We start from the raw sequence: 8,019 nt of genomic DNA, 5'->3' as shown, positions 1-8,019 counted from the left end.
AGGTGGTGTTATGGGTAATAGGAATATATAGCCAGATATCTTTGGGTACAGCTTAGCTGTGCAGTACAGGAACCGTTTGGTTCTTTCGGCCTATGATACACAAGCTGGCCTATTTTGCAATGGGGGTGGGGGGGGGGGAGGTTTCATGCATTTTATTTTCCTATGTGTCCGGATAATATATTTCGCTATTTCTTGTGCTCGCAGGAAAGGAAAAGGGGAAGTTAGTCCGTTGACCGTTTCTGAGTAAGTGTTGCTGCCATGAAGGATTATTTTGTAAGAAAAGCAGAAGTATAAACCCCCCCCCCGCTTCAGCATAGCAATAGTGTATGCTAAGGGAATATAAGGGGTGTGTAATCCCTGAAGGGTCAGAACCAGAGAAAGCACAGCACGCGACGATAACCGTCGAGACTGACCTGGGATGATACCATAATCTCAGGGTCGTGAGTATGAGCAAGCATACCTAATGTGTAACTAACTCTGCATAGATATATATGTATAACGGATTATAGCATTTGCTTATTGCTTATGCTGTATACAATAAATGTAAGTTTTATCTCATGCAAACTCTGAGTACCTCTCTTTTATAATATTCTTACGATACCTTATCTTATGGGTGTAAGACCATAATTCTACCAGTATAATATTGCAATGTATACCTCTATTTAGGGTAGAGAATAATTCAATGTAAGACGTTACTCGGGAGAAAAGGGTGTAGCCGCCCCCCCCCCCCAATATTTGGGGCTCCAACATGTTTGTTTTTTTTTATATATATACTCTTGACTTGTATAAGTAGCAAAGAAAATGTATTATATGTTACCCATTTCATCCTTTAAAGTACACGTGTATGCTATTTCCTCTTTACAATAGAGAAGGTACCAATTTCAATCGTGTATCATGGCTGGCAGGGATTTTGCACGAGTTGCAAACCTTGATATGTTAATGAGAAATCAGAATCGGAGAGATCTGATTGATGGTGAAACTGTTGCATTTGAAATTCAGTTTGGTCCGTGGGGACCTGGTGCCATATATTCATACGTTACTATCCATACAAATGCAGATCAAGTCACATACAGGTATATACAACAAGCATACAACCCGTTGACACATACAATCATTAATTTGAGCTATGATGAGGCAGTCGTTATTTTGGGGCATCAGCCAGAAATCGGCATAAACAGGCACGGTCCCATAAATTCTGGTGCACGATGGGGATCACTTCGCGCACACTTATATACGCCGGCTACATGAACTGATTTAACACCAGTGGCACAGGATGCGGCGGCAGAGCGTATTAATGCTACAGCAGAACTTACATTGCTGCGAGATATCGTTAATGTTTTATTGGGAGCGAGAGGAGCTCGAGCGTTAATACAAGCGCCAGCTCATGCTCCGTTAGGGATACCTATGTCAAATACTATACTATGCTATGCAACCTTGCGTTCCTTTCTCACAATCCAAAGGGTGGCGAGATCAGAATCGCGATTCGCATATCAAGGAGTTTCTTTTAATTTTACTGCGAGGATTGAATTCGGGGGGTCTCCGGAGCTGACCGGCGTATTCATTTCAGCTCCGGAGACCCCCAGATTCAATCCTATGCCATACAAATAAAATGACAGCCAGTTTAATTACCTTGGCGGCTTACCACTAAGGTAATAAAAGTGTTAAATGGCAGGAACTGATTTGTTGTTGGTACAGGGGGGGTGGGTGAAGGTGGTTGTTGCCCCAGGGTGGGTGTTTAGGCCTTGAGGGAGGGTTGCAGTTGAAGTTCATTACCTTAGCGGTTACAACCTAGCAGTAATGCTAAAAGCCAATGGCTAATAGCGCTTTTCCCCATTCAAAAAAATCATTACAGTACAATAAAATTAAATACCAAATGCAACACCCCACCGAGCCCCTACCCCATTCCCCCTTCCCCCATTCCCCCTTTCTCCCCCCCTAATAGCGCATTTGCCCATTAAAAATAAAACATTACCCAGCCAGCATAAAGTAAATTAAAGTTGTAGTTACCCCTGCCAGGATGAAGGCCGTCCTCGTCTTCCTGCGTGTCCTTGTCCTCCGTGGGCAGCAACATTACAATAAAAAAACTAACTACTGGCCACTGACCCCATAATTACCTTAGCGGTTAGTAACCGCTATAGTAATTAAGGGGTTAACCTTCCTCACTACCCACCCGGGAGGCCTAACCACCCTCCCACAACTACACCCGCACCTATTTTAATCCATCTGGTGCTTCTGGGGTTAATGGGTCAATCAGTTGGGTTTAAAAATACAATCTTTTGGGTTTCTGACATGTCATGAATATGTGGGAGCTTCAAAGGGACTTGATTGAAGTTGAGTTGCTAAAAATACAAAGCAGCGGTTTATGGCCTGGTAATAACTTAGCCAGGCCTAGCGATGCCGACGTACATCATTTTGATATTTGCCTTTGTGGCAGGGAGACGAACGCAATAAGAGCAGATACGCTCTGGAGAGAGTATTTACATTTTCGGACAAATTTGACTACAACGGATTTTTGTGTGTTAAAGTGCATAGTTTTTTTTTCTTTAATTTTACATCTTATTTTTATTTGCATATCTGATGGTGGCAGCGTATATATATGATTGCAATTGAGTAAGGGGTTAATATTAAATCAATGGCTTTATTGTCAAATGCTTGTTTTTATTTAAATGTCATGTGTTTTATTTTGTTGCTCTTTTGTTTTGTAGTTTGCCCATTCATTTTCATTGGGTCTCAGGTCTCTGTTTATAATAGAACAACTATGCACTTAACACACAAATATCTGTTGTAGCAAAATGTGTCCAAAATTAAAATACTCTCCCCAAAGTGTGCAATCAGTTCATTCAGAGCCCAAAGCATCACTTATTAAATGTTTTTAATATATATATGTGTGTGTGTGTGTGTGTATATATGTTTATAAATAAATACAGTGTTTAGATTACAGAAAAATGATTACAAGAACATATAATTACAATAAATGTAGACAGTTTCTCAAAATAACAGGATAGAACATAAAATAGAAATCCCTATACAGTACAGTACATTGCCCGAATGTCATAGGTTTTTTTCCCCAGAGAGGTCACTGGTGCGGGGAGATGAGATATCATGTGTTTGGTCCAAAAACACCTCTGTTGAAATCTGTTTTTCATAATACTTGCTTGGACTTAAGTACGATCCCCCCCCACCCCCCTAACGTAAACCAACACCTGTCGTAATTCAGCTGTGAGATTGCCAGTTTTATGACAGAAAAATAAAACATTTTACAAAACAACGTTTAATCTTCCTTCAGTATATAACCTCACTCACAACTTCCTGTCTCCAATACTTACACACGTGAGCTACATAAATACATTCAGATTCTCATGGCGGACGCATTAAGACTAATCACGACCATCTTAATCCAACATTTGAGAGACAAATGGATATCTGTCCCTTATTACTTGCTAGACCTCCCATTTCTGGTCTTATCGCAGTCATCCCCTTTCCAAGAATGCAAATATCAAAATGACATACCTCAGCATCGCTGTCAACACCATGATTCCATATTTCACATCTTTGGGATGGTACGGGATAGTCACCCCCTTCCAGGGATGCTTTGAAAACAGTGTTCTGTTTATGTTTGTAGTGAAATAGGAGATCCAGAGCACAACGGATTTTTTGTGAAGAGATGTATTCTTTCAGTAGCACACACGACGTTTCAAACTGCACAGAGTTCTTTCTCAAGTGACCGGCAAAGAAATGGTCAGAAAGTCCGATATAAATAGTCCCAAGTATAGTGAATAATCCAAAACACCCCCCTCCGTTACCCCATGTGGGTCCAATAGTGTCCTGATTGCTCTTCCGCATGTTGAGAATGTCTGAGTGGTGATTGGCTGTGTGACGTCAGGACACTGGGCGTTCTCCCTCCGCGTCTGCTGATTGGTTGTTGGACCTATCAGGCTTGTTCCTGGGCGTGGTTTCTTTACTCGCGCAAGAGTACTCCTCTGATGGCGTCACGCCCGACGCGATGTGAAGCCATCCTGTCTTTATCCTTTTATTCCTCTTCGGTTTTGCGCAACGGCTGTGATGCTTCTATCTTCTTGGAACAGGGGGGAAGCTCCCATCTCTTGGAACAGGGGGGAAGCTCCCATCTATTGGAACAGGGGGGAAGCTCCCATCTCTTGGAACAGGGCGGAAGCTCCAATCTCTTGGAACAGGGCGGAAGCTCCCATCTCTTGGAACAGGGGGGAAGCTCCCATCTCTTGGAACAGGGGGGAAGCTCCCATCTCTTGGAACAGGGGCGGAAGCTCCCATCTCTTGGAACAGGGGCGGAAGCTCCCATCTCTTGGAACAGGGGGGGAAGCTCCCATCTCTTGGAACAGGGTGGAAGCTCCCATCTCTTGGAACAGGGCGGAAGCTCCCATCTCTTGGAACAAAGCGGAAGCTCCCATCTCTTGGAACAGGGGGGGGGGAAGCTCCCATCTCTTGGAACAGGGTGGAAGCTCCCATCTCTTTGAACAGGGGGGGGAAGCTCCCATATCTTGGAACAGGGCGGAAGCTCCCATTTCTTGGAACAGGGCGGAAGCTCCCATCTCTTGGAACAGGGGGGGGAAGCTCCCATCTCTTGGAACAGGGCAGAAGCTCCCATCTCTTGGAACGATGGGGGAAGCTCCCATCTCTTGGTACAGGGCGGAAGCTCCCATCTCTTGGATCAGGGGGGGAAGCTCCCATCTCTTGGAACAGGGCGGAAGCTCCCATCTCTTGGAACAGGGGGGAAGCTCCCATCTCTTGGAACAGGGCAGAAGCTCCCATCTCTTGGAACAGGGCGGAAGCTCAGATCTCTTGGAACAGGGAGGGGGAAGCTCCCATCTCTTGGAACAGGGCGGAAGCTCCCATATCTTGGAACAGGGGGGGGAAGCTCCCATCTCTTGGAACAGGGGGGAAGCTCCCATCTCTTGGAACACGGCGGAAGTTCCCATCTCTTGGAACAGGGCAGAATCTCCTATCTCTTGGAACAGGGCGGAAGCTCCCATCTCTTGGAACAGGGGGGAAGCTCACATCTCTTGGAACAGGGGGGAAGCTCCCATCTCTTGGAACAGGGCGGAAGCTCCCATCTCTTGGAACAGGGGGGGGGGGAAAGCTCCCATCTCTTGGAACAGGGCGGAAGCTCCCATCTCTTGGAACAGGGGGGGGGGAAGCTCCCATCTCTTGGAACAGGGGGGAAGCTCCCATCTCTTGGAACAGGGCAGAAGCTCCCATCTCTTGGAACAGGGCAGAAGCTCAGATCTCTTGGAACAGGGGGGGGGGGGAAGCTCCCATCTCTTGGAACAGGGCGGAAGCTCCCATCTCTTGGAACAGGGGGGGAAGCTCCCATCTCTTGGAACAGGGGGGGAAGCTCCCATCTCTTGGAACACGGCGGAAGCTCCCATCTCTTGGAACAGGGCAGAAGCTCTCATCTCTTGGAACAGGGCGGAAGCTCAGATCTCTTGGAACAGGGAGGGGGAAGCTCCCATCTCTTGGAACAAGGCGGAAGCTCCCATATCTTGGAACAGGGGGGGGAAGCTCCCATCTCTTGGAACACGGCGGAAGTTCCCATCTCTTGGAACAGGGCAGAAGCTCCCATCTCTTGGAACAGGGCGGAAGCTCCCATCTCTTGGAACAGGGGGGAAGCTCACATCTCTTGGAACAGGGGGGAAGCTCCCATCTCTTGGAACAGGGCGGAAGCTCCCATCTCTTGGAACAGGGGGGGGAAAGCTCCCATCTCTTGGAACAGGGCGGAAGCTCCCATCTCTTGGAACAGGGGGGGGGGAAGCTCCCATCTCTTGGAACAGGGGGGAAGCTCCCATCTCTTGGAACAGGGCAGAAGCTCCCATCTCTTGGAACAGGGGGGGAAGCTCCCATCTCTTGGAACAGGGCAGAAGCTCCCATCTCTTGGAACAGGGGCGGAAGCTCCCATCGCTTGGAACAGGGGGGGGAAGCTCCTATCTCTTGGAACAGGGGGAAGCTCCTATCTCTTGGAACAGGGCGGAAGCTCCCATCTCTTGGAACAGGGCGGAAGCTCCCATTTCTTGGAACAGGGCGGAAGCTCCCATCTCTTGGTACAGGGCGGAAGCTCCCATCGCTTGGAACAGGGGGGGAAGCTCCCATCTCTTGGAACAGGGGCGGAAGCTCCCATCGCTTGGAACAGGGGGGGAAGCTCCTATCTCTTGGAACAGGGGGGAAGCTCCCATCTCTTGGAACAAGGGGGATGCTCCCATCTCTTGGAACAGGGCGGAAGCTCCCATCTCTTGGAACAGGGGGGGAAGCTCCCATCTCTTGGAACAGGGCGGAAGCTCCCATCTCTTGGAACAGGGCGGAAGCTCCCATCTCTTGGAACAGGGCAGAAGCTCAGATCTCTTGGAACAGGGGGGGAAGCTCCCATCTCTTGGAACAGGGCGGAAGCTCCCATCTCTTGGAACAGGGGCGGAAGCTCCCATCGCTTGGAACAGGGGGGGAAGCTCCTATCTCTTGGAACAGGGGGAAGCTCCTATCTCTTGGAACAGGGGGGGAAGCTCCCATCTCTTGGAACAGGGCGGAAGCTCCCATCTCTTGGAACAGGGCGGAAGCTCCCATCTCTTGGAACAGGGGGGGAAGCTCCTATCTCTTGGAACAGGGGGGAAGCTCCCATCTCTTGGAACAGGGGGGGGGAAGCTCCTATCTCTTGGAACAGGGGGGAAGCTCCCATCTCTTGGAACAAGGGGGATGCTCCCATCTCTTGGAACAGAGCGGAAGCTCCCATCTCTTGGAACAGGGGGGGAAGCTCCCATCTCTTGGAACAGGGCGGAAGCTCCCATCTCTTGGAACAGGGGGGGGGGAAGCTCCCATCTCTTGGAACAGGGCGGAAGCTCCCATCTCTTGGAACAAGGGGGATGCTCCCATCTCTTGGAACAGGGGGGAAGCTCCCATCTCTTGGAACAGGGCGGAAGCTCCCATCTCTTGGAACAGGGAGGAAGCTCCCATCTCTTGGAACAGGGGGGGGGAAGCTCCCATCTCTTGGAACAGGGGGGGGGGGGAAGCTCCCATCTCTTGGAACAGGGCGGAAGCTCCCATCTCTTGGAACAGGGGGGGGAAGCTCCCATCTCTTGGAACAGGGCGGAAGCTCCCATCTCTTGGAACAAGGGGGATGCTCCCATCTCTTGGAACAGGGGGGAAGCTCCCATCTCTTGGAACAGGGCGGAAGCTCCCATCTCTTGGAACAGGGAGGAAGCTCCAATCTCTTGGAACAGGGGGGGGGGGAAGCTCCCATCTCTTGGAACAGGGGGGGGGGAAGCTCCCATCTCTTGAAACAGGGGGGAAGCTCCCATCTCTTGGAACAGGGCGGAAGCTCCCATCTCTTGGAACAGGGGGGAAGCTCCCATCTCTTGGAACAGGGGGGAAGCTCCCATCTCTTGGAACAGGGGGGTGCAAGCTCCCATCTCTTGGAACAGGGGGGATGCTCCCATCTCTTGGAACAGGGGGGAAGCTCCCATCTCTTGGAACAGGGGGGGGGGAATCTCCCATCTCTTGGAACAGGGCGGAAGCTCCCATCTCTTGGAACAGGGGGGTGCAAGCTCCCATCTCTTGGAACAGGGGGGATGCTCCCATCTCTTGGATCAGGGGGGGAAGCTCCCATCTCTTGGAACAGGGCGGAAGCTCCCATCTCTTGGAACAGGGGGGTGCAAGCTCCCATCTCTTGGAACAGGGGGGTGCAAGCTCCCATCTCTTGGAACAGGGGGGGGGACGCTCCCATCTCTTGGAACAGGGCGGAAGCTCCCATCTCTTGGAACAGGGGGGGGGGGGAAGCTCCCATCTCTTGGAACAGGGCGGAAGCTCCCATCTCTTGGAACAGGGGGGGGGGAAGCTCCCATCTCTTGGAACAGGGCGGAAGCTCCCATCTCTTGGAACAAGGGGGATGCTCCCATCTCTTGGAACAGGGCGGAAGCTCCCATCTCTTGGAACAGGGGGGGGGAAAGCTCCCATCTCTTGGAACAGGGGGGGGGAAAGCTCCCATCTCTTGGAACAGGG

The 8,019-nt window shown here is 50.2% G+C and overlaps 1 protein-coding gene across 5 annotated transcripts in view; it reads left to right on the top strand.

Moving 5' to 3' along the window:
- The first annotated feature begins 202 nt into the window (after positions 1–202).
- Positions 203–8,019, top strand: part of LOC142483194 (uncharacterized) — an 18,161-nt gene continuing 10,344 nt past the window's right edge. For 2 of the 5 annotated variants that reach the window (XM_075583262.1, XM_075583260.1), the window contains exon 1: positions 203–243. The gene's annotated coding sequence lies outside the window, so the exon portion shown is untranslated. Of the gene's footprint in view, positions 244–318; positions 441–8,019 lie in introns of those variants that run through there. The other 3 variants (XM_075583257.1, XM_075583258.1, XM_075583261.1) reach the window with 2 other exon arrangements.

Source organism: Ascaphus truei, unplaced genomic scaffold, assembly GCF_040206685.1.
Source record: "Ascaphus truei isolate aAscTru1 unplaced genomic scaffold, aAscTru1.hap1 HAP1_SCAFFOLD_306, whole genome shotgun sequence".
Taxonomy (NCBI): Eukaryota; Metazoa; Chordata; class Amphibia; order Anura; family Ascaphidae; genus Ascaphus; species Ascaphus truei.
Note: the sequence above shows the minus strand (reverse complement) of the source record. Positions and strands in the feature narration are given on the sequence as shown.